The sequence below is a fragment of the Ammospiza nelsoni genome, chromosome 9 (assembly GCF_027579445.1).
Source record: "Ammospiza nelsoni isolate bAmmNel1 chromosome 9, bAmmNel1.pri, whole genome shotgun sequence".
Classification (NCBI taxonomy): domain Eukaryota; kingdom Metazoa; phylum Chordata; class Aves; order Passeriformes; family Passerellidae; genus Ammospiza; species Ammospiza nelsoni.
The window spans coordinates 16305768-16333364 of record NC_080641.1 but is presented as its reverse complement, the minus strand read 5'-3'; the positions used below and the strand labels follow the sequence as shown (position 1 = coordinate 16333364).

General features: G+C 37.7%; 1 long non-coding RNA gene across 1 annotated transcript in view; it reads right to left on the bottom strand.

Moving 5' to 3' along the window:
* LOC132077073 (uncharacterized) overlaps positions 1 to 27473 on the bottom strand; it is a 33371-nt gene extending 5898 nt beyond the window's left edge. Inside the window, exons 1-3 of the long non-coding RNA XR_009418993.1 lie at positions 27241 to 27473; positions 26113 to 26256; positions 15225 to 15409 (exon numbers count right to left, since the gene is read on the bottom strand). This is a non-coding gene — a long non-coding RNA (uncharacterized LOC132077073). The remainder of the gene's footprint in view (positions 1 to 15224; positions 15410 to 26112; positions 26257 to 27240) is intronic.
* Between the last annotated feature and the right edge of the window lie 124 nt (positions 27474 to 27597).

Here is a 27597-nt window from a genome sequence, read left to right as displayed (position 1 = left end):
CCTCACAGATAAACCGGCTTCTGTGATAGAGACATTTGTCAGGGAGACATTTTTCCCTCATGGGTACGGGTACATCTGAGATGGAGGGGCTGAGCAGCCAGGTATCAGGTGGGGCAGTACCCATTCCACACCTGACAGGATGTTCTTCACCTTACCAGCACTTCCCAGCATGTATGCTCACTGAAATGTCCTGTAGAGGACCAACTGTTGTCACCAAAGAGATTAAATACCTGTAACATCAGAAATATTGAGTTCTATCTAAAAGGCACTAATTCAGGGATGTGTGTGAGAGGGTGAAATTTACTTATGAACCTTGTAGTAAGTGTGATTCTTACTTTTCTTAGACAACAATCCTCCTCTGAGAAGCAGTAACTATGGAAAATACTCCTTAGTCAGTGACTCAATCTACAAGTGAAAATAGAGACAGAAATCCCAAATCATCCTAGAGAACAAAGCGGTGACACTTCTTAACATTTTTTATTTCTTTTTTTCTGGTGGACGGTGTGGGGGACAGGGTTGCAAAGAGTAGGGAAAAAAACACAGCCAACACTGGAAATAAATCCCATTCATAAGATGATCACTGAAGAAAGCAGAATTTTCAAGCAATAAAGCATCTGGCAGTTCTATTTGTTACCCCTTATGCTCACACACAGATCTTGGTAAAGGAATTGAGAAAATGGAACATTGAATAACAGCACTGGCATGACTGAGGCAGCCCCAATGTAAAGGATGGACTGCTGACCTTCTCCAGCTGCCACATGGCCACCCAATCTCTCTATCACTCCCCCCCTTCTTGGTAGGACAGGGAGAAAATGAGATGAAAAACCTTGTGGGTCAAGATAAAGACAAGGAGATATCTTGCCAATTACTGTCATGGGCAAAACAGACTTACTTGAGGAAAATGAAATTAGTTAAACAATTAAAATAGATTTGACTGGTGAGAATCAAAGACCAGAATTAAAACAGTAGGGCTGGCCTGTCTGCTAGAATGCCACAGACAGATCAAGAGTGGAATGCTGCCACAGGGTTAAGTGAAGCTCTTCACACATAAAAGCTCCTCACCTCATCCTCCCCCACACATTAAATCGTTTGCTCTTAAACTGCTTGGCAGCTCCTGCCTTTAAAATGAAGAATCTCTGATTTTGTTTCTAAGTAATGAAGTAGTGACTGCTGCCGTCATCCCGTCAGTCTCTTCCAGGGCCAGGAGTGCCCTGGCTGACACTGTTCAATTAACTCATCATCAGAGGGTGCCACCAGAGCCCCACGCAGGCACACATTTATAAATGGCTCTCATGGATGCTCACTGCACTCTGCAGAGGTAATAGGCAGCCCTCACGTCCTGAGGCTCACTAAGTTTTGTTCTTGTCTCTGTGCCTGTAACACTCCCTGTAATAGCATTCATTTTGTCCTCTCAGCTCTAGCAATTCCTCTTCAATCAAAACAAGTGACCATAAGAAAGCATATTAGAGCTTTACACAACAGGCAGCAGGCACACTCCTTGCTACTGCTTTGAGTAAAACCCTGAAAATGGTCTTGATAACATGAATACAAATTATCTGTGTCCCTCTCTTACCATAAAGAGAATGATTGCTAACCACTTTGTTCACATGCAGCTTACACATAGATTTCTGAACGGTAATGAAATTTGATTTACCCCACTGTGAGGATACAACTTAAGGTAATAAAACATTTGAATTTAGTAATGCATTCAGTATTTTTCTTACTTGCAACTGTGGAAAGGAAGAACTCTGTTTAGATTTGATTTTAGGACTTTCAACCCTACCAAAGTTATTATTAGCAGCAGTTATCAAAATTATCTACCAGCTAAAGATGGTTCAAAAACCATGGGGCCACAGTCATTTCTGGCTCCATAGCTGTTTGTGGGTCTGTCTTCCTTGCTCCACAAAAGTGATATGAGACATGATACCACTCAGGCACAATTCCTTGTGGGCATTTGTAGCTAAAAAAAAATCATTCACTAAGAGTGCACTTTAAATCTAATTACAAAAAACATCTACATCCTGAATTTGGATAAACATGAATCTGCTTATGCTATTGAAAAGATAAGAGCTTTTCTTTCTTCCAAAGACAATACTGAGCCCTGTGTGACAGGAAATATGCTAATATTTAGAAAGCTCCACCAATACCTAAGCAACACGGAAAACAAGGAATTATATTGCTGAGATTTCTGGAGCATATTATGAACATTTTCTCACATAATTGGCCAAGACAACAATCCCTGCCACGGGCCTCCTCATTTTCTTTATGGTACACACTCAAAAATACTTAAGCTCATCATCCATTCCCTTTAGAAATATTTAGGCAGAACAACAGAGAGGACCACAAAAATTGATCATGACTTCCAAGCGCACTAATCCCAAATCACAGTTTCCTATTTTGATGATGCTTATGCTTGACTCTGCAATTCTACATTTACTGTTTTCCTCTAATGATATTCTTTACATTTACTTAAATATCAGCACATTACAATGGCTTGTCCTTTATCAGAGCACTACAAATCTTAATTTAAGGAGTGAGAGCTTTCCTTACTGATCTTATATATATAGGCTGTTCCTATTTGGATTTTACAGGAAGGGAAGTAAAGCAAAGAAGAGGAAGGAGTCTCGTGCAGTAGGGTTGCACAGCTCATGGGAACCAGACCTAGCAACTAATCTCTCAGACGATGAAGCAAATTTGCACAATTGCTCTTGAAGGGGATACTCTGTGATTGGGGTCCAAATCTTCCTGAAATGTTCACAGAAGGTTTAACAGTCACAGAAGAAAACTCTGAAGTCACTGTCTCCCCTTATGCTTGTCCTCTTTATTTCTCAAGGCAAGATACGAACAATGCTGAAACATTCCCAAAGGGCATCATCAGTTTTGCAAAAGCCTCCAGCCTGCTGAAACAATTTGGCCAGAAAACTCCCACAAGAATAATCCCTTAAAGTCTTTTCCCAAATGAATAATGCCCTACAAGAAAGTTAAAATCTACAGTCTCCTGTGCCTCAGAACTGAGACTCGCTAACTCGTGCCAGCCTTCTGAGCCTGCAGGAGCCACAGCAAACGGGTGGGAATGTAGAGAAGGGTTTCAGTAACTCACCCCAGCAATGCATGAACATGTATCCCTTTCTCACACTGAAGTGCAAAGTTATCACAGACAGAAAGTTACATTAGAACCCAGGCCCACCCCCCACCTTTTAGTAGCTTGGGAAATTAAACTGTTGTAGTGAAACAATAAAACAAGATCCCTCCCCCCCTCCTCTATTTTCATCACTTAATCAGGTTGACTTCTGATGCAATCACTTTCCATGCACACATGGCCCAAAAAAGTGGTACAATATTGATATATCTTTTCTCCCTAGATTTAAAAAAAAAAGGTTTCATTATTAAAAAAGCATTCAGTACACCCTGACTTTTTAATTTAAAAAGCTAGACTTTTAAAAATGTTAAAAATCCTTTATACTAAAAACTACGTCAGAGAACATTTCCATCTAAATACAATAATTATTCACAGAAGAACTATTCTGTTATTCTTTTCTATTATTTTACAGGGGAAAGAAAAAAACCAGCCAACTATGCCAAGACAAAAGGCCTGTATTCTATGAAACAAAACCAGAAAGAATGCCCAAACTAACTCCAGACCTTTAATCTACTATTTGAGGATGACTGAAAACAGTCTTAGGTGACAGATTTCAGGTGAAACAAACTTTGTATTGGATCCACAACTTTTCTGAATGGAATTAATACTAAAAAAAAAACCCCACAAAATGTAAAACAGCAATATAAAATTACACTTCAAATGCAGAACAATGCAAATTTGTCATTTCTACCTCAAAATCCACAAAAAATCTACTTGTTCCTTGCAGGAAGTGACGAACATGAAGGAAAAAAAGGCAGAGAAATTAATGCAAATTAACATTGTCTAAAGTGGAGAAGGATTATCAAACCCAGATGACACCAGCAGAAGTTCACAAGTGCAGTGAAAGGGGTACAAGTCTCCAGGCACAACAGGAACCCACATGCATTGCTCAGTTTTTAGCACTGAGCATTCAAATTAGGAAGTGCTGTCTTTACCATAAATATATCTAAGCATTACACCAGAAACAATTTCCTCCTTTAAAATAAGCAGTTATTTTAGTTATTAACACTCATCCTTTAAATTTAACTGCCTTAATTTCAATTTCATTTCTATAATCCAAGAATTTTTTGTTTTGCATTCAAATTATCAAATACATAAGAAAAAAGATAGAGTTGATTAGAGATGAAGTTATAATTATATGTCCAATTTCATGTTGGTCCTTGTAAAATCTTCCAACATCTTGCATTTGAGAGCTGCATTTGGATCTTCAGCTTCATATACTAAAATAATTTAAGAGCAGCACAGAATTTGTTTCTTTGTCTTTTCTATGGCCTAAATGAATGTAGATATATTAAAATACTAGCAAATCATTTTAAGAAGAGATCAATTTCTTTTTTACAGCTTCAATGTACAAATGCACTTATATATTATAGCCTATTATAACACAAAAGATTTTTAAAAAATCTATAGATACATAACAACTAATATCACAAGTTCAAATTCAATCCATAAATCACATTTTTATCTTTGCATGGTACTTTATTTTCTATTCTTTAAGTATTTTCTCAGTGACTGCAGATCATTGAAAAAAATGAACACCAATTCACAGCCTCCAGGTGCCAAATGAAAGAACTTCTCCTGCTATTTCCCTAGATGGTTAATAAATTGCCCTATAGGTCTGCCAAGGCATAGGAAAATACAATAACATGTGCATTGTTACAAGTTCATAGCTGTGTAAAACTTATCCAGCACAACACAGATGTGGGATTAACCTGCTCTGAAATTTAGGATGGAGACTCTTCTATGAAAATTACTGAAGGATGATTGTCAGAAAGTTTTAAGCCACTAAACCTGAGATATCAGAACAGATTTATGATAAGACCTTAGTACTGCAAACAGCAACTTGTAGAAATACTGAGCTGACAGGCACTGCTAAACATTCTTTGAAGGATCAGCAGCAACAACGTGGCCAGAAAAACACTCCTGGAAAACCACAACCTTGGAGCTCCTCAGTGCTGCACTCCTCATGCCCAGCAGCAGCTGGGATTGTGACCCACTTCAGGGATAATCCCCTTCCCCACATACACACACCAGAATACCTGGCAAGGGTATCTAATCCTCCAGTGAATACAAATAAAAGCCTCCGAGATCACAATTGATTTTATATTAGACCAACAATTTGATGAAAATATGGATGCATGTCATTCTCTGAAATCTGTTCCGAAGTAACAACCCTGCAAATGGAATACTGTGATACTCTAGGTGATATGAAGGTGAGCAGACATGAAAATGCCATTCCTTTGGTTTTTCTAGGCTCCAAAATTATAGATGGACAGAGGTAGGATTGTCCTATCTTAACTTTAGTATGGTACAATTCCTCTTTAAAACATGTCATGTTTCCAGGGAAGACTTCATTGAAGCATATTGTCTGATGCCATCTTCAGATCAATTCTAACATTTTAGGATTTGCATTACCCTCATAACTGTCCTTTGAAATGAGTTTGCTGCTATGGCAGATTTTATTTCATAACAACTAATTTTAAAAATGCCAAAAAATATTTAACAAAATGTGGTTTCAGATTGAGTTAAGACTGAATCCATATGGAAAGTGACAAGTTCTAGTGGGTGAAATATGCCTATACATTAAACAGCTTGCAGGAAAAAAGTACTATATTTTCATTAAATATATACTTTTATTAAATATGTACTTCTATTACGTTAGAAAAACAGTCTAGTAAAAAAATCAAAAATTTGTTTAAAGGATATATTCTATAAACTATTTAAGAAATACAGAATTTGTAATAGGGCAGAGACTGTAATACATATGTAAATAAACAACCCAAATGTAGTCATCATTTGAAATAAAGAATAAGATATGGCAGTGCTCCCTCTACTAACAACACTCAGCATCCAAGAAATTATTTCTCCTGCTTGTGGCTGGGAAACCAAGGACACCTGAGGCAGCAGGCTGTGCTCCATGCTCCACGGCCTGAGTGCCTGTGCACACATGCCATGACCTGCAGAAACGTGCTCCATTGCCCTGTAACCCCTGGCAGCTCCACTTCCTGCTCCACATCTGCACAGGGACTGGGAGCACCACGCAGGGATGTCCCTGTCCTGAGAACAGCAGGTCAGCCCTGCCACATCAAGGCACTTTATAAAAGGGGACATGGAAAGGGACAGGGAAGCCCTGGCTGCTTTCAGGACCCCAAGGAATGTTTTGGCAACAGCATGTAAACTGAGGCTGATGCCTAGAAAGGCTGATCTGGGACAGAGCTAAATGGACAAAATAGGGATTTACTGAAAGGCCTTAAAGGGATACATCCTGGGCAGCACAAGACCCTGCCCAGGGCTACACCCAGCTTGAATCCAAGATGAATCCCAGTCACAAGGTTTTACACTTATGTAAGTTTTATTCATCTACATATTGCTTTCAATTGTCCAATTACAGCTCCAGGCCATGAAATCTCAACCCCCTGGCTTGCCCCCTTCTCTTTTCATCGTTTATGCTTTTTGGGTAACAGTTGTCCTTGATTCTCTGCAGGGAAAGATATATGATTTTCACTGACAGCCCTTTAAGAGAACCTACTAATACCTAATATGAAGTTTCAGAGTTAAATGCCAGGCAGCAGAGAATCTGAAAAATATTAAAGTGAAAGCCCAAGGCATTGAGGTTCTGGGCACTTTGGTGCAGGGGCACAACAGACTTTGCAGCAGCAGCCTGGCAACTGCAACAGGCAATTTCCTGTGTACAACTTCACCATGGGGATTATTAGCCAGCTAATACAGCTCTGTAATTAAGAATACCTGTTTCCTGGGGAACTGGTATAATTATTTTTGGCCCTTTTCCCAAGTTTTGCTGCAGTTTCTGGCTTAGTAGAAGGGAAGTGCTTTGTGTTTTTTCTTTTGTTGTTGCTGTCATTCTTTTTTTTTTCCTTTAACATTTTAAAAGTCATCTCTCTGAATACCATTTACAATCTGAGATTGTTTTTCAGTGCCACCTGCACATCTCTTCTATACAATATATTCAAGCAGTCACTACATTGAGCCACACTTGTTTTCAGGTCTCACACACTAATACTCTGGTATATCAGTGGGACCTGGAAGAGCACCTGACGATAGAAAACATTAGTGAGAGTATAATGACCATTATGTGCAACATTAAAATAACTCTTCACAGTCCAAATCTTGGCCTTTTGTGCTGCGTAGTTTTATGAAATTACAAATTTACATGTTATTGAGTTTTCCTATGCCCTCTATATAAAATTCCTTGTGATAAAGCACAACTTACTGCAATAGTGTTTGAGGCAAACAGGCCATGCCTTTCTCCCCATCCAACAGGACTGACACATGTTGCATTCAGGGAAGAGTAGTGGTCAGGGGATGCTTTACTGCAGCACAGCTAAATCACCTGTGTTAGGTCAGCTGAACTATGGGAGCAGATTAGAAACTCAGCAAGGCTGGAGACTGACAGGAGAATCAGGGAACCAAAACCAGCTCTGTAACCCTCCTCCTGTATCAAAGAGTAAAAATCTGTTATTAAGCCTGTCACCGAAGAGAACTGGTAATCAAGTTACTAAGTTGCATATAAAGTTTTCAGCCCAGAGCACAGTGATGCAGAGGAATCCAATGCAAGAGGAGAAGCATACAGTGATACAGTGTATTACTTTAAAATCTCTCCTACGATCCTGCTAATCATGCCAGACTACAGCTCATAATTTAAATTATTCATTGGGGAAGAATAAAAGTTTAATCAATAAAACCAGGGTCAAGTCACCCATACTAGAGGTTCAGGAAAAGAAGATGCCTTGAAACTCAGCTGTAAAATATTGTATGTTTTGAAGGAAACCTTAATATCTCCCCTTGCTCCTATATTCATTAATAATAATAACCCACCACCTCACCTGACCTTTGCTTTCACAGGTTTGAAAGACAGTTTATGAAAATCTTTAGCATCACTGCATTTCTTTACCACTACTTCAGTACTAACAGTACCTCCAAGAATCCTTAATGTTACAAAGACAGCTCTTGATCTTCTTCCAGAGCTATGTGTAAAACATCAGTTATAAGCAAAAAAAGCTTCAAAAGAGAAAGATACTCATAAAGGCAGTCACCACTGTTTACTTTTTGTCTTCTGTTTGATGCTGAAGTGCTACAGCACCAGATTGCAACGTGCATTGATACTCCATCTTTTCATAATTGGCAGGGCCATAGGCAAGTGTTAAAATATTCTGTGTAGCTGTGATTGTAGTGCTGATCGATCACTCTCCCAGGCTGCAGGAAAAGCTGGCAGTTAAAGTCACTGCATAGAGCAATCATAGCAGCACTGACAGGCTGCTGTCAAGCAGGCAGGGGCATTCTGGAGACAGATAGCAGAAATGCCAAATATGAGACAAATGCTCTTGGAATATGTAATAAATCATATTAGCTGTCTGACGCTTCTCCTTGGTGTATTGATCGTGATTAAAATAAACTAATTAGAATCATAATCATGATGCAGTGATACAGGAAACAAAGAGGTGAGCTATGCAACATAATCATGAAGTGTTTTGTAGCAGTCAAGCCAGACCACTTTCTACCTTCCTCACTTATCAGCCAATTACAGCAAGCAGCACATTTCACATCAGGCTATAGAAATGTCAAACAGAAGCCTGGATATATAGCCCTGCCCTCTTAACAACTGCACATAGGTGCTATATTAAGATCTCAATTTGGGCTGCACTTCCAGGGAAGCTACAGGAGCCATTTGAAGGTGAAGTGAAGAAAGTGGATTCCACCTGTAGCCTTCCTGCAGGGCTACAGGGGGTACAAACAGTCTCAGCCTCCCTGCAAACCCCGGGCTAGCAGCTAGAGGCGAGGACAACCTACAGCCAGGCATAAGTACAGAGGAGGTACATGGGACTATTCTGCAGCAGGAGGGTCCTCAGGAAGGCAGTGCCTTGCAATGGGGGTTTAACTTCTGTGACTTGTCCAGGCATATATCCAGAGTCATTTTGAGATAGCCAGGATCAAACAGCACAGATGATGAAGTTGGATATGCAGAAGTTTGTGCTTTCTTGCATTAAAATTCTAATAATTCATGTCATACTATATTGATATGCATTTGCCAATTTTGTGACATTCTATATCCATGCAGCACAACCTGAAATATTTCACACTTTTCCACGCCACGTCATGCAGAAGAAAATAGAGCAGTCATATTAAGTTACCAGGCATAGTTGACTAAAGAAATATCCTTACCCATACTAAGAACATCATGATAAGTTTAAACAATCTTTCAGAACTCCTGGGATAACTCCCAATACCAGCTCTTGTGAATTTATAGCACCCAAATATTTTCAGTTCCCTGACACAGATATTCGAGATAGACAAAATACAAGGATGTCCCAATGGATGGTTTAAAAAGGACCAGAGGAGCAACTTACATCTGGAAACAGATGCCATGCATCAGTCACGAGAATTTTTACATTTAACAGGGTCTGTATCTTGTTCTGAACCAATGGCTCAATATTACATCTTCATCCTCTTTTCATGCCAATTTTACACTGACTTAACTCTATTAACATATCCCTTACCTTTAGATGGCTTATTTCAGATTCACATTAAAGTAGATGAGACAGAAGTCAGTGCTTCCTGGGACTGGCTCCTAATACATTGTTGATGCTGTCATCAACAGCTTAGAATAAATATTTTCCTGCTTTATTTAACCTGACACTTCATTTTATCTACTAAAAGTACAATACAGAAGACATTCAGATTAAGATGCAGATTTGTAAAACCTACAATATCTACAGTAAATTTAATCTGTGCTAAATGTATGTGCAGGGCAATGGTAGTATCAATGTTAAATCATTCATACAACTTCAGTTATGCAATTCTACCCAGATTTCATGTGTGCTAATTTCTCAGCAACTGTAATTGCCCGTTTTTAAAAGGTCACAGAATTTCATCTACCATCTCACTTAACAGAGCAACCAATGAAGACAATGTAATGTTAGGATTTTATCTGCTTGGCCAAAAAATTCTAACTCATCTGCCTTCAGGAAGAAACATTCTATCTTCCGTCTCTACTCAGTCATTCTGAAAAGGTGCTGATTAGTTAAGTGATTAATGTTAATAGTCACTTCTCTAGGTAGCTAAATTGGATCTAAGTGACTAAGTGAAGGCATTGCTATTTGAACTGATTGGGTCCAAATCTAACTACAAAGTAATTGACAACAGAGTGGAAGGTAGCTGGAACTAAAAAACAGGTCTGGAGCAAAATTAAAATAGAGGTAGCAATTCAAGTAAATCTTCACAAGACATGCAGATAAAATTGAACCTTAAGGGTTCAGTTGTGGGTCCTGAGACCACATAACACTAAGCAGGAGTTTGAGTAATCCTACCTGATCTAAAGCACAGAAAGAGCCTGACAACCCTATAGGAAGGATGTCCTTCCTTTCTCTCCACTACTGATCACAGTCTCCCTGGAATAAAGCCAGTCAGGCTCACAGCTCCCCCTCATCCTCTTCTCTCTCCCCTAGCCCTTGCAGTGCAGCATGTTTAGCATCCCCAGGCTGCAAGGCTGGATGTCTTTGTATGTAGGGAAACAAAGGGAAAACAAAGAAGCTCCCTATGTAACTATAAATTAGCCCCAAGAATAGTGGAACTTTTTCCATTATTTGTGTTTGTGGTGGTTTGTAATCAGCTGACATAAGTAACTGTGTGACAAGGCTAATGAGATTGATTAACTCAGAGGAAAATGAGGCTATATAAGAAATTAGAAAATGAAATCAAACATATATCTGCATATTTAGACTTTAAAAGGCACAGTTTTTACTGGCATGCTTCCTGTTGCAATTCCAAATTTTAGATCTTGTAACAGCTTCATAGGTGTCAAAGCTGAGGTCAATGAAGCTCTACTGGTGTTTATCTACCAAACATGTCAGGATGACCACAAATGCAGAACCACACAAATTATTAAAATGGAAGTTAAACTTTGAACCTTCAAGGTCAGGGGTTTTGGTTTGTTTGTTGTGTCCTGCTCTCCCAAACCTAAAAAGGCCAGCATTCAGCTACTTGACTTCAATTAACAGATCAATTTTCCAAAATACAACAAGAAGCTCCCTCACAAGAGCAAAAATCTTCCAATCTGTTTTGGAACTAGACAAACCAAAATGCAAAAGCTATTTCCCTTTATATAATGAACATTAGTTTTATTTTTCTTCAAGTCACATTATTATGTAGAAATGGAAAGCTGGAAAACTTGTTAATCTTCTTTCCTTCCTTCTCTTTGCTTCATATTGGCATAACCTTTTCTGGCAGCAGTGGGAATGCCAACATTTTTTGTTTCTAATAAAAGAAAACCTTTTTCAGATTGTACACCAGCTGCTAAGCATTTCTACAAAGTTTGATTTGAAAATTAATGTGCTTTCTTAAACATTTTCTGCAGCTTTTTTTTTTTTGCATGAGAGCTCTTTTAACACAACAAAACGACAGTTGCAAAGAGTCACTTGGAAGATCTCTACAAACTCTGCAAAGGCTTCTCCAATTTCCCATTGGGCTAGAACTCCTCTTGTGGTGAGGAGTAAAAACACTCCTGCCAGTGAAACTCAGCAATTTTGCATGCAGACTGAAACATTGGTAACTACAAGAAACAGAATTATTATACCAAAAAAACCCCAACCAAACTCTACCTCTCAAAATGTAGCCCTATCGATGGCTTAAAGACACAAAAGTTAACCAGCTTGAAAAACAGGTCTTGGCAGATGGCTGATTTGGGAATGCACAGGCCAACATCTGGTGTCAGAAGTCAGCTGGAAAGAGATACCTAGGTACAGTTAAAATATTGATTTAATTTATGTCTTCTTTATGGCCTTTATTTCCATTTATGCAACTGTAAAGCCAGTGTTTCATTTTATGTTTTCTCTTTTTGGAGAAGGAGAAGCACTGATATTATAAGCCAGTGAGCAATTAAATTTCCTTTCAACTCAATTATTTTATTTGTTCCTTTTTTTGCCCCTTTTAATCCTTCCCTCAGCCTTTCCTTCCTTAACATTTAATATTCTATTAATACAAAATTTCAAAGACAGTGATGTTTACCCTCACCAACTCTTTCTTCTGCTCTTATCATTTAGAAAATAGTGGTGTTAAAAATAAGTAGCACCCATCAGCACATGAGAAAACGACACCAGTTGGCAACAGCCAGTTCTCAAACAGCTCTGAAATGGCTGTTAAGAGTCTTCATTGCCAGCTATATATTCCAAATAAATGCAGATACTCCCAACCTCAAAATGACTATGAACTCTATCAGCTGGCTACAGAGACACAGCACTTCAAAGACTGGAATTGGAGGAGGAAGAGCAAGCACTACAGAAAGTAATGATACAAACAGCAGAGAGGCACTACAAAAATTTCCCTTCAAGGATCCTAGTTGAGTGTTTCAAAATACTTAGACTGAAAGCCTGTGACATGTTCATGAGCTCTCAGATCACAGTTCCAATGGTATAAACAACATCCAAATCCAACTGGATTTATTTAATCAGCATTTTTGATTGAAAAAAATATGTTGCCATTGTGAGGAGACCATACTTACAACTTACAAGTATTTTACAACTGAATTATTACATAGTGACAATTTAACAAAATAATTGTGGATTACACATGAAGTAGTTTTCCCTTCTCTCACAGAAATTAACAGAGTTTGTAGCAGAGAAACTGCATCAATAATCAGACAGTGAATGGACAAAAATACCTCCCTATCGCTGAGTGAACTTACTGTCTTCCTATAAAAAATAAGCACAGCAGGAAAATCTCAGATCTGTGCAACCACAACCACCAGATTTGGACACTTTATACTAGAGTGATTATTGCTTTCTTTTCCAATGCAAACCAGGAATTATGAGAATATTTACCAACAGGATGTACCAGAATCCATGTAAATATTGGTGGTAAAAATAAATCTATATAGGGGGACACCCTTTTTTTGCTCATTAGTGGGATAATTGCACAGTCAGAGTAATAATGGAAAAGGACTGTTCTCAATAAAATATTATTATCTTTTCTGAAAAGTCCATTCACAGTTGAAATAAAATGCAGTGCAGAGAGGAGCTGAAAAATACTCCTCACACAGAATACTTCTTTCATCCATGTCAATTGTTAACTAATTTTGATTTTTAAACATTTTAATAACTTTTCAAACAGAAAAAAAATATGGAACAGGACGTAATTTGCGTGTAGAGGATGAGTGAAGTATGTCATGTTCTTCAGCCAGTCCCCAACAAGGCTTCATAACAATGACAGTTTGCAAGTATAGATAATTACAGATGTAAATTTGTGCCAGCAATGATGCATATGCATGATTTGTGGCACTTGGGTGTCACATACTTCCTGTCTAAATGACATAAATTGTGTTCAAAATAGTTACAGGTGCCAAATGATGAAAATGACAAGCAGAAAAAGGAATAGCAACTGATAGCTGAGCTCCTGTCTGGGAAGGAGTGGCACTTGCTGGCAGGAACACCTAATTTCAAAAAATTTGTTCTGTATAGCATGGAAATTAGATAACAAGTAAAAATACTTGGGTGTTAAGTAAACTTAATCAACTCAAGTGTCTAAATATTTATATCCAAATATTCAATTTGGTGCACACATGAGATCATCTTCAAAGACAAAGCATTTCAGAGTGACCTGGATGTGCAGATTCCCACATTGTTCCCTTGGAGTCAATGGCATTCCTTTGCAGACATTCTTAGCAATATCTAGATTGATTTTTTTAAAGACAGTATTTGTATAAAAAGGAAGAGAGCAGAGAAAGACAGAGCACCTACTCTGGGCCCTGGCTGGGAATGGCAAAGGCAGATGACCAAGTTTAATTACTATTCCTTAGCAGTAGTGTATCCAGCTGCTCTTTGTGCCTCAAAATGTAAGCAGAAGGAAGGGAACATTACTTTTACCAAGATCATAGGTACTTATTTTAGTATATAAATATCTGAAGATAATCCTGGAAAAATAAAATTACTTTGAAATTTCATCAACACAAGCTTAACAAATTAGTCTACCTTTTAGAGACTAATGTATGTGTTCACATCATAAGTAACTGTTGTCATCATATTGTAGTGCCTCCATACTGCTGTCTCCTTATCACAAAAGTTCCATACCTTCTTGGTGTTTCCCGTGGGTAGCTCCTCAGAGCACTGACTCTTTCTTCTTCACAAAGCAGCCAGCTGACTCCCATTCCCTTCTCACCCAGCCACCCCACTCTTCTACAGCATCTTCTTCTCACTGGTTACAGCTGTGGCCTGTTAAAATCCTGTTCCTAATCTTTGATAATTGACCCAGCTGCAACTCCTTAGGGGTGAGATTACTTTCTACACTATCTTTATTTTCTTATATTCTCTGCTCCTACAAGTAACATTATTAAAAAGCATTTATGAAAAACTATGGTAGAGCCAGTCATGTGATGCTTCTGTTTGCTTTCCTTTCAGCAGTTTCAGTTGAATTTCTAATGAAGTGTCATTCCCTTCCATCAGCAAATCAGGAATTTACTACTTGTTGTGTTTCCCCCCTGCCCCTCACCCCATAAAACATGGCAGTGATAAAAAAAGAAATTAGCATCACTGATCTATTACACACAAAGAACAGCTTTGCTCTATTACACTGATTATCTAAATATAATTTTAAAAACCTATGATTTTTTTCTAGTGGCCTCAAAATACATCATTCTGCACTTTTTGATAGTATAGAGAAATGTTAGCTTGCTACAAGTGAAAAGATCTGGCATTTTCACTCAGCTATGCAAATGTTACCTGAACAACCAGAAGCATAAGGTCTGAAAAAAGTAACACATTATGAATACTATGTTGCAATATGTCCATAAATAATATACCATAACATGAGTTACTATGGTAACTATTTGGATTTGAGATCATTGGGTTGGGACTTTTTTTCTACTATGTAAGAAAAAAATATTCACATATTCGTGGCATTATCAGGTAGGTTTGATTCCAAGCAGGTTACTATTTTAGGTATTGTTCCCTTCTCAAAAATGACTGTAGGAGAAAGCATTTTTGACTCAGCAGCTTTTCTTAGGTCACTTACTCCACAGTGTTTAAGCAAACAAATAACAATTAAAAAAAGGAAAGAAAAAAAAAGGCAGATCCTTTACCTGGAAAATGCTCAAGTTGGGCAAGTTTTGTTGAATAAAACATTTCTTCACGAACATGTCTTGTTTCCATCCATGGTACATTCTTTCAAATTCTGTAAAATCATTACATGTGTGCAAGAATGAAATGCGGGGGGGTTCCTAATGTGGCGGCTGAAGAGGTGGTGCACAAATGTTCAAACAGCAACCTGCAAGTGGGCAAAACACAAACAGCATCATGTCACCTACTGCTTCAGCTACAGAAAAAAGCAAAAAAAAGTCTATTTTGTTTTAGTTTAATAAAAGAAAATGCAACAGTAAATGTTAAAAAATGAATAACCTAAATTTTCTCATTATGCAATTATGGCTTTGTAATGGGCCATATAATTGAAATTTATTTTTAAAGATCAGACATAGGAAGGAAGAGAATCCACAAAAAAGATTTTTAAGAATCATTACTATTCAAAAATTGCATTTTCAAGGTAATATTCAACTGTGTTTGAAAACCTCTCTTAGACAGAACAGTAATTCAGTGAGCTTTTGGTTACATAGTGCCACAAAAACATTTCTGAAACTACTTGCAGAGGGCAAAAATCACAGAATACTTTAAAGAAACCAATGAAGAAATTGGTCAAAGTTAACAAACAGTACCTGCTCTATACTTCAATGTATTTGCATATAAAAGGTACACACATATATATGTATGTGTGTACACATAAAATAAAAAGTGATTGAAGACAGACAAACAACCTATATCACTCAGCAAATATTTTCTGACATTACTCTTAGACCATTTTGTAAAAAACACTTTTCTTTTTTTTCATACATAAAATCCCCTAACATTAAAATTAACTCTTGTGAATACCTTTACCTTCACTTGCATGTTTTAAGCTGAGTAAACAAAAATATAAGTGACCGAACAAAAAATATTATTATTAAAGTAGTATGGTTGGTTTAGAGCTCCTGTGTGAATTTAGTCCTTGTGATTTACCTTTCTGTAAAATAAAGCAAATAGTTAAGCAGGGACTAGCTTTGCTTTGTGCAAGGTTCACTGGTGATTTTTGCAGGGATAAATTTTGGAAGGGTTTCTTTGTTTGGTTGATCGGTTTTTGGTAGCACATTTTTTTACAGCTGTGTTTCTCACTCCTCCCTAACAGCCCAGGAATACACAGGCCCAAAAGCCACAATCATTTAGTGCACTACAGACATATTTTTCAAGGCAAAATTGACCAGGGCTTTTGTATGTGAAAACAATAATTCACAACTCCACATTCTACAGCCTTGCTGGTTTAGGGGATGAGTAGGGTGTCCAACCACCCCTCAGCACAAGGCAGGAATTTGTACACACAAGATTTAATATATTTCTGCACTGGATATTGATCAGTAAAACAGTCTGTATCCTGCCTTGTGCAGAATATACAACTCTTTTTTTCACATTTTAATTGATCATTGATATGCACAATGGAAGGCAACTATCCCCAAGATTTTTTTTTAGGAGAATTATCAGAGAGTGTGATGCCTCATTTGCTGGATAATAAATGTTCCATCATGGTAATAACTGCAGGGAAGGGTATGTTTCTGAAACAGCTTTTCTAGCTGGAGAAATGGATTAGAGAGATTACCATTTCATCAAAGTGGCAGAACAGTTGAGAGGAAATATGGAAGGAAATTTTTGTATAATTTCTATAGAGTTGCTATTTGTCAAACCCCACTGGCATCAATCATGATACATGTTTTCTCCTGATGCAATCACATCAAAAAAAGTTTCTCTTTAATATGCATGTGTTGGAGTAAAAGAAGAGACAAATAATTCAAATTTCTTTGAATTGTACTATCTAGATAAGAAATGCACAGATGATACTATAATTTTGATTTCAGTTTATAAGTCTTTCACAGCATTAAAGAAATCTCTTTAATTTTATCATATTTGCTATAGCAGATTTTTAAACTAAGCATACCATGATTTCCAGCAAGGTACTCAGTCCTGTGTATCAATAAGGAGTGCATTGATTCTCAGACATGAAATTCACATATAGAAAACTTGAGAGGTCAGACATTCTTGAAGAATAATGGTGATTAACATGCCTGGACTGCATTCAATCAAGAACCATGTTAATGGATTTTGGAGAAGGCATTCCTATCGACCCATGCAACCCTGTAGTGAAGTCATTAAAGAACAAGAAATAACCAATAAAAGGCTTTGCTGCATGTAAAAAAAGTAGTTGCTGAATTAGAATAGGGGAGCTTAGAAGTCAGATCATACAGGTTTTTTTTCAGAAGTGTCTTTTTTATTATAATCTGTTTTCCGTATCTCCCCTCACCCCAAGTTTCAAACAGAACAAATTTTCTTTAAAAAATCATATCCAAAAAATATAACTAGTTGTAGTATGATTTCCATATGTTGCTCGAGTGATATTTGAGAGGCATCCAGAAGCTTAAACTGGTGGAAATGCTGCCTAGTGCCAGAGGAGCTGTGTCTGCTAGCACATAAAATGTCTGTGGTTGGGATATAAGCGTAGTGAAGATTAGTGTTTCAGAGGAGAATACTGAAAAGAAAAAGGAAAATACAGAAAATCAAATAGCTTATCACTCAAAGTTTTGAAAGTCAGCATATGTATCAGCTTATCTGAATAATCACAGCTCTCATGCATTTTAGATTAGCCAAGCAGACAGCTACATGCATGCTCCTGAAAAGTAGAGATCAGAGAACAAAAACTGCAGTTCCTTTGAAATTTTCCTAATAATACAAAAGATGTTAAAAATTATAGAACAGAGGCATAATCGCTTTTAAATGGTGTTTGTCAGAATTTTTATGAGGTGTCCTAGCCTTTAGCTCCTTGTTAAGAGGCTATAGCATGTTGGTATTTTGTTTAGCTATTTGCATAATGTAAAAATATTACCTAGCAATTAATGTATGTAGATTACATCCCAGTGACACCTCCTTGCAGTGAATTCTGTGTTTCCCTGCAGATGTGTTTGCTATTGTGTCCATAATTAAGCAGTTTTTCTTACACACACCCTGGTATCTAGATGTCTCTGCAGACAGTGTTCAGACCTCTGCTTACACAGCACGCTCCATACTGTGCAGCTGCAGTTTTCCAATTATCTCCATGACTTGAAACACAAACCTGGAAAAACAGAACCCAAAGTGACCAGGACAGCGTGTTATTCCTGGGTAACACTGTGGGACACTCACTTTGCCACATGCTCAGCAGGATTCCAGTGCAGGGGTCACAAGCCATGCAATATTACCATGCTGTACACATTCAAGGTTGAGGACTAAGCCTGATAGATGAACAGAACTCAACCCCATCTTCAATCCATGCATCACCTGCAATGCCAGCTCTGCAGCAGGTACAAAATAGGGCTAGCCTGGAATGTGATCTGGTTTTGCCTGCTGATAAAGTAAATCATAGGTTTAATCTGGTCAAATTAATATTTACACAAGATTAGAGGGTTAGCAACAAAATTTATACCACTATACCTGTTCTCCCCTCAGCATTAGCTGAGGATGACAGAGATCAAACCCCACAGACTTTTAAGTCTCCTCTGTTCCATATGTACATGCCTTCTCACAAAGCACTCAGAGTAAGCTAATCAAAGGACATTAATTGTTCCTTCCCCAAAAATGGGAAGTTTCATTTTTGGATAGTTTCACAATACTGCAACTCCACAACTCAAAAAAATTGCAGATTTGCGCTCCATTAGTCCCTTTGATCTATGAGAGAAGTGAAAAAACTGGAGCTTTTACACATTTTTGGAAAATTCAGCCTCAGTTCCTTGGTTCAATGGGATTTTTTGTGCCTAGGGATCTCAGTCTGCATAAGGGAATTAATTCCTGCTTTTGGACAGTCAGGGAAGACTTGTGTGAAATGTTTTGTAATGTATCAGTGTTTTAGACTCTATTCTATGCCAGGAGTAATGCACCTAGATCATTCAAGATTTTGGGGGGCCTTTTTGATCAAATTGCCTGGAGTTTTTAAACTAAAAAATCTCAGAAGGCAATATATTAAATTTTAAAAAATTATTAGCTGACCATAATGTATCATTCAAGATTTTCATGTTCTGAGGAGGAATACTTTTACATAGCTATGGCAACATTCACTAGGTTTTGAGATCTTTTTAAAAGGGAGACCACGCTAAAAAAAATTGAAATATATTAGAAAAAAGTATGTTAAAAATCAAGCACTTTAAATAGTTTGAAATCATAATCCTTCATAGCTTTTGGAAAGTATGTTTCATTATTTAATTTTCATAATTTGCCAGCTTTACACATTTACTATCATTCATTGATTCTTCTGATGCCATAGACAGACAAAAAATTGTCTAGAAAAAGTAACAGTTTTAATAAACAAGTGCTGGTTTTAACTGGCATTAAAGTTCAGTTGGAGAAACACGTCTCCATCAACTAGCTGCTTGCTCTAGCAAGAAAAGTTTCACATGCAGGAAATGCACCGTGCCAGATGTGTACAAAGAGTTTCTCCATGTGTATAGCTTTTGGCAAGACAGATTTTCCTGGCTTCTCTGGGGATTTTCCTCCTCTATTGCCATCCAGAAAACTCAAACTGAATACAGGCCATATTGAAGGACCTCATGTTTCTGTGCTGATTGAGCATCTGCAGACCATCAGTAGTTCAAAAGTCTGCAACTTGTGCAGCACTATTGCAACACCATTTTATCAGATCATCTGAAGATGAACTGTCCATAATCTGGGGCACACACCAGCACTCAAAGCCCATGCAACCCACAATCACAGTTATGGCCCAAGATGTTTCTCCAGGCAAAAGAAAAACTCCATTGGGAAAGAGGTGATGCTAAAAATGCCAGGCTGTCTCTGGGCTCTGTCCACTGTACTCAAGAGCTGCGTCCCTGGAGAGCAGCATATCCACAACTGAACTACCAAGATGAATTCAAACATCTCATTTTCCATTTTGGATCTCATGTTCCAGCATGGCACCTATGAAACATGATTGCAGCGCAGGAAAAAAAAACATTTACTGCTGCTACATATCATTACTCTATCACTGGTCCACTGAGGCACGCAAACATTTTTGAATTCTTTTCCAAGACAACAAAATTGCAATAAATATAACACTGCCAACAGCCTGCATGCTAGAAACAGGAAAAAGAGCAAAGTTTGAAATTCACAATGCATCCCCTGGAAAAGAAATACTGCATTTAGAGAGACCAACAGCCCATGTCCTGGTAGTCAGCAGCTTTCTGTCAGGAGAGCTGCTGTCAGCTCCACTTCCTCCCTCTTGGCAGAAAATGACATTGCTCAGGGCCTCCTGCTTGTCAGGCAGGGAGGCAAAGCTTCAGATTCTTAATTCAGCCACTCTTGGAGAAAATATTATATTTTCTAAAAAGCAGGGAAATTTTACTTAATTTGCATCTTCTGGCAGAAACATAGCAATGTCATATGTAAACATGGAGTCTTCTAAAATCCTCTAATACTTTGCTTTCTGTCTGCAAAGAGATTGCCAAGCCCTCATGAGAAGGTTTATGCCACCCTCCTTTAACTGGAGATGTAAGTGTGTGGTTATGGGACCAGGAACAACAAAGCCATGCAGCATGACTTGTTGAGCTCATACCTGCTACCAGAAAAGTAAAATTCAAAGTCAAAAGTTCTCCAATTATTGCCTCTGTACTTACCTTAAAAATTGCCTTATATTTATGGCAAAATATAGTAACCATTCCTGAATGAACACCAGCCAAGACAATAAAAGGAAAACAAGTTTGCCCAAAAGGATTATGAGAACCTCACCCTCTAACAGAAGCTATGAATAGGATTAAAGGATTAGTTAAGCAAACAAACAGCAGTAGCAAAAAATGGTTGAATCAGCTTTTAAACAGCACCACAAGAAAAGGGGAGATAAACTGGCCAGAAATATCACAGGTCTAAACCAAGGGCCAAAACCCACACTGCTTCTTTCTCCCAGAAGAAAGAGACCTGAAGAGGATGTCTAGGAAAGGATAACTACAAATGTTCCAGTCTTACTTTAATGCACAAATAAAAGGCTTGAATGATCAGCTGAGACTGCTTCAATAATGTGGTGACTGCTTGTAATCTCTTGCTGCATACATAGAGAGAGCTAATAAATAGTTAACTACCTCTTCCTCGCTTCTAGGGCACATCAGGTCATGGGCATAACACTGTAAAAGCATCGTGAGGAACACCTCAACCTCATTACACAATCAAATGCATGGACTTTCCAAAAGAAATCGTAGTGCATGCTTCTTCCCACAGTACAGCCAGGGAGGCACAGGCTTGCTGTGAAACAGAGAATTCCCTAGAGCACCTATGAAATGAGGAAAATGCAAAGGAGCTTGGTATTAGAGCAGCTGGAAAAGACCACAAAATAATTACCAGAATCTCTGAAATACTATCAAAAACCAAATCATCTTCTTCATAAAAATGTATAAGTACAAAGACTACAATAATTTTAACATATGATTTCCTTCTTTACTTCAATATTTAATTGTTGAGAAACACACCATAAATTCAGTAAGTTTTCTGGTAGTCTTTTTTTTATGCATTAAAAGCCAAATAACTCTGCCTGTAGTTCCACCCATCTGAATAGTTACACAGCAGAATGTGACTCTAAAATACAGAAATGAAAAGAGCAAACCCAATATACAATACTAAAACCAGCATTCTAGAAATGCCAGATATAAAAAAAAAAAATTAAAAATATAATAATTAATTCCAATGTAATTCTTCACAAATTAATGCACTGCACTAGTAGCATGACTAGTTATCTAAGGTGCCCTTGTTCTGCCAGCTAACCATACTGTGACCACGGTGTCCTTTGATCCTGTCACTGGCCACTCAAAGCTTGTAAGCATGTTTTCCATCTGGCTGATGATGATGGAATGAAATCATGCCCAACATGTTAAAACAGTAATTTGTTTGATTTCAGCTTCTGGCAGACCAAATAGTACCTTGCTCATCTTCTCCATTAAATTACAGTCATCATTTTAGGTTTCTTTCCTGACCCTCTCTTTCTGCCCCAGTTTAAGGACAAGGACCTTTACAGATCAAAATGTCACAGGGCTTTTGCAGAAGTAAAATGTAGGCTCTTGAAAGTTAACAATGCATTCAGTCAGATTTCCTGGCTTTCATTTCACAACAAAGTTGGACAGCCACAAATGTTATGGAAATATCATCAAACAATGCAGCCACAAAGCTCCTGTTCAGTTTTGGAGTTACCAAAGCTGAGAAGATTTCAGTAAGATATGATATATCCTTTGTTCCCACACATACTAGCCACATCTTGCATAGTATCTCTAGCTGTTAAAATAGTGATCAAAGATCCTTCAAGGAAGTAATCTTACTCTTTTTTTAAACAGATCTCATGCTGATTTAATTTTTATTTCACCAGATATTAATAAAGGAGTTATTACAATGCAAATGTGTATATACATAGTATATATAGAATATACTAGAGCAGGTCACTGCCAGAAGATTTACACTACTGCCCATCTCTGTAATAACTTAAACCTTGCTGTCTAAACATGGCAAGCATGTGATATCTAAACTAGGCTGCATGGAGGAGCTTCCTGCAACAAAAATCTACGAAAGCCAATTGCAAAATAAAGTGTCATAGGAAAACTTTTTTCTAGGTTGTGGTATGGATTTTCCTTAGTCAGTTGAATATCTGCATAAGTCAAACAAAGCACACATAAAAAACATGGTTCCAAAACCTATAGGCAAAGAGGCAGCAAAAATGAAGCATTCTTGTTTCATACTGATGGCTGATGGTTCAATTTTCCTTCACAATTATTTAAAGTTTTTAAAAGCTGTCAAGGACATTTGACAGACTGAAGCCAAGTATGAGGAACTGTAACCAGATCTGACTTATATGGGACTTACTGTCCTGATGTCTGCATACAAGCACTTTCTGAAAGGAAGAACAATAGAAACAAATTAACATCAAGCAAGTGGCTCTAATTTCACCTCTTCCCTCTGCCTAAAAGATCCCTTAATCCTTGTATTTATTATTTCTTCCTCACCACATTTTATCCAAAAAATCTAGAAGTGGTTATACAGTAGTTCCAACATATTAAATAGATAATCCAAAAGTTTTAAGAAATAAAACAAAATACAAGTATATTTAATATATGTTCAACTCCAGAAACTAACTTAATTCTTCCCATTTCTCAATGCTCTTTTTCAGTCTCTCTCCCTGTATATCCTCAAAGGACAATTAACGCCCTTGCAGTTATTTTCAGCTATCCTTGTTTAACCTTAGGGATGGGAGGAGTTTGGTTCTTTCATCAGAATCAGAAACACAGACACTCTTCCAATGAAATTTCAAGTGTTCAAGACTTTCTCCAAGAGTCAAAAATTAATGTACACAGAAAGCTGTCTATTGAACTTTGCAAAAAAAGGTTTAAAGGACAAGTTGGACAATGGATGCAGTTTGTTCTTTATCTGTGATGATGTAAATCTAGAAAAACCCCAAATTAAACTAACTCTCAGGTTTCATTCATGTATAACTAATAACAGTGTTCAATCAGCAAAATTTCTAGTAAAAAGGAGCCATGTTCTACTTGAAGAATCCTCTCTTCTACTTGAAGAAGCTTTCCTTCAGCCTGCACTATTCCATAATAAAGTTCAGGGAAGCCTCTGTATCCATCAGTTTCCTATACATGTGCTTACAGTTAAAGACTAAAACTAGAGAAAAGGTGCTTCAGCCACAGACTACTGATACTTTAAGGCTTTACTTTCCCCTTTCTTTGGGATTCAGACTGCTGATGGTTACAGTGCATTTGACCTGAACCAACTTGCTCTAAGCCCATTTAGCTGACACTACAGTTCCTTTATCAGTGAAATCTGAACTTCTGCTACTGACATACAGCAAGCATCACCTCAGCTCCATCTCTCCTCCACCAATACCTGATGCACAGCATAAAAGTCATAATATGCTTCCTACTGAAAATATCATGAAAAAACAGACATATTTTCTCTTTCTGAAGGACCATATTAAGGAACAAGAATGAATATATTTTGCCTAGCTAAATGACTTCTAATAAGAATAATAGAAAAAAATAAATTGCTTCCTAGTGCAAACCAGGAATTAGTAGCCACCTCAAGGATAAAGAAACCTCTAACCTGCATCTGTATGTGATAGCTCTGGTTCTCCAAGGCTTTGATATTAAATTTAAAATTTTTAATATATTTTAATAACCATTTGAGTTGAGGTGAGATTTTGGAAGTTCCACAGCTAGTTGATTGTAGGACATGACAGTAGCCCCATCACAACATGCCACGTAAAAATATTTCAAGAAATGGTGATTAGCCTTGCTTGTGGTTTTGGATGCCTCAGACTGGAAGATAGAAATATGAAGGAGAGGGGAGAATATTCTCAATAATTTTCAAATTTTTTGGCTTTGATAAGGCTATATTTTTACACTTTAAGGGAAAGATTCTTGAATAATTGGCACATAAAATCCTGGCCAGATTTTTCTTAGAGCTCAGCATTCAATTGTTCCTATTTACAGAACTTACAAACACATTTTCAGGTTTTGAAATAGTTCACATATTTGTTCATCAGTGAAAGCTCTCCAAATTTCTGATCCTAAAAATTACCAAAATTCTGAATGAAAAATTTATTTGTGCCATTTGAAAAACAATGGGGGAGGAAAGTTGCAAGCTAGACTCATTTTCTGTTCCATGGTTATTTACTGAAATTTAATTTGAGCCAGAAATTTCAAAGCAGATCTCATTATTTTTAGTGGGGGAAAATGTAACACTGTTCTACTGAGTTTCAAGCATATTCATTGGCAGTACATTCTACTATGACTGCTGATTCTAAATTATCTTCCCATCTATTTTACTTTACACTTAGTACATCTAACTTGAAGAATGCAATCTGTTGCCTCGGTGTATTTGAATTAGTGGACATTTCACATTTCTCCCTGGGGAGGACAACCTGGGGCTGAGATGCTGAGCATGACCCAGCAATGTGAGCTTGCAGCCCAGAGAGCCAACTGCACACCTTGGGCTGCACCCAAAGCAGGGCAGGGAGGGGTCTCTGCCCCTCTGCTCTGGTGAGACCCAGCCTGCAGTGCTGTGGGCAGCTCTGGTGTCCCCAGGGTAGAGAAGAACATGGACCTGTTGAGGCAAGTGCAGAGGAGAACACAGGGATGATCTGAGGGCTGGAGCACCTCTCCTACAAAAACAGTCTGGGGAAGAGAAGGGACCTTAGATCACCTTCCAGTACCTGGAGGGTGCCGAATACAGGGACTTTTTACAAGGATGTGTATTAATAGAACCAGGGGAAATGGGTTTAAACTGAAAGAGGGCAGATTTATAGTAGATATTAGGAAGAAATTCTTTATTGTGAGGGTGTTGAGGCAGGAACAAGTTGCCCAGAGAAGCTGTGGCTTTCCCAGCCCTGGCAGTGTTCAAGGCCAGGTTGGACGTAGGTCTGAACAACCTGGTCTAGTGGAAGATGTCCCTGCCCATGGCAGGGAGACTGAAACCAGATGATCTTTATGGTCCCTTCCAACCTAAACCATTTTATGAGATCATAAACATGTGATAAATGAATGGCATCATAGACAATTAAGTAATATTACAAGGTAGAGGAACACTGAATATATTCAGCTTCTAAGAGCATGGAAAAAATAAGCAACATTGGCTGGAATAATGAAGAGGTGAGAAAAAGAACCCTTTACGGTCACTGATATTTACAGGGAATGTTCTCAAATACACAGCATACAGTCCTAAATCAAAAATGTTAATTTCACTTCATTACAGTATAAATGAACCTAGCCTCTCTCATTTTGGATCAGCTTAATACCTGAGTCTAATCAGTCAAAAAAAACCTCAATTATCCATGGTTACTTCATTAATAATATGAAAATCATTCTATGACATATGGTGGGAGCTTATGTATTCCATTACCTGTAAAGCAAGGCCTCAGGTCCTGGAAATAGCTATATCAACCATGAAACTTGCAAGTGATCCAACTGAAGTTGAAAAGAGCTCATTCCTTCCTCTGCTAAAGCCAATGCCAGATTTTCAAATATCCTGTGATGAAAGTGAGACCTGAATGCGAATAAGAAAAAGGCTTTTGTTTGATTGTTTTCAAATCAAAGATAATAAACATTTCTATGTACCAAGAAAAGTGAAGTGCCTCTCACAGAAAATTTTGAAGCAGTAGAGAAAAGTATTTTATCTGACAAATGGGCTGGCTGTAAACATTATTGAATTCTTTTGCAGTGCATGCCTTTTTCAATGTTCATCTATGCCTAGTAAACTTTAATTGTATGGTATTTTCCTCTGAAAAAAATTCATCACTAAGGAATTGAAAAAGAATTTGTTAGAAAAGAGGAAAAAGTGCTAGACAATTCATATTGTTTTGGTTTGCTCTTTAATCATTGCATTTGTTTTGATATTTTACTTCTACAGCACAAGCTTTCAGGCGTGAAAAAATCTTTTAAGCCTGTCATTGAATCTAGACAATGTTGCCTCTATCTTCCCCTTCTCTTGGGTACCCTGCCATAACCTCTGACTCCACATAGTAAAGTTCATCTTTACCACAAATTCCCTCATCTGGTGCGAGGTCTCAACTGAACCCCAACCCTAATAACCCCTCCTATGTTTCAGATGCTCAAAAAACCCCCTCAGGTACTGTGCCTGTAAATGGATACCATAAAATATAGCCTGCCTGCCTGAGGGAAATCTCTGTTTGCCAACCAAACCCTTGGTATTCCAATAAAATTTACAAACCAGGTATCAGTGAAAGTCATGCATGCTTCTGCAAGACTTTTTTTGCACACAGGTGAATTTTATCTGTTTTTCGTGGTTTTTCCTTACCTCATCCTTGATCTTAGCTATAGCCTGTGTAGCCTACTTACATCTCAGCTTGTACCCAACCACCTTATTCAAAAGCTGCAGCTAAAATTATCCTTTTCATGCTGCTAAGACCCTGACAGACATTCATATTCAAATCAAACCCTTCATCCTTTGTTTCCAGTTCACAGTTCTTCTCTCAAATATAAGGCCCAGAAAAACAAAACACATACTTACTGCTTGGCTTTCAATTTGCTCTGATTATTTTAAAACTTTCCTTCTCCCCATTATGCTCTTCAGGCTTTCATGTCTATTGTATTTTCTGTAGTGTTCTCAAGTTTAGTGGTCCATCTTGCTGACTGGATATAAACTCATGAGTTCACAAATTTATATTCTTCCATAAAAAAACATGCTTGAAGTGGGGAGGTCGTGCCAGGAGAAGAGGAGTTTAACCACTACCTCTGTGAGTCACAACGAAATCTAGAAAATGAATCACAATTATTTTGTCACAGTTCATCACACTTCTGAACATTTTAACTCAAAAAGAGACACTTTTAACTCAAATTGTAGGTCATCTTACCTAAAAACATGGAG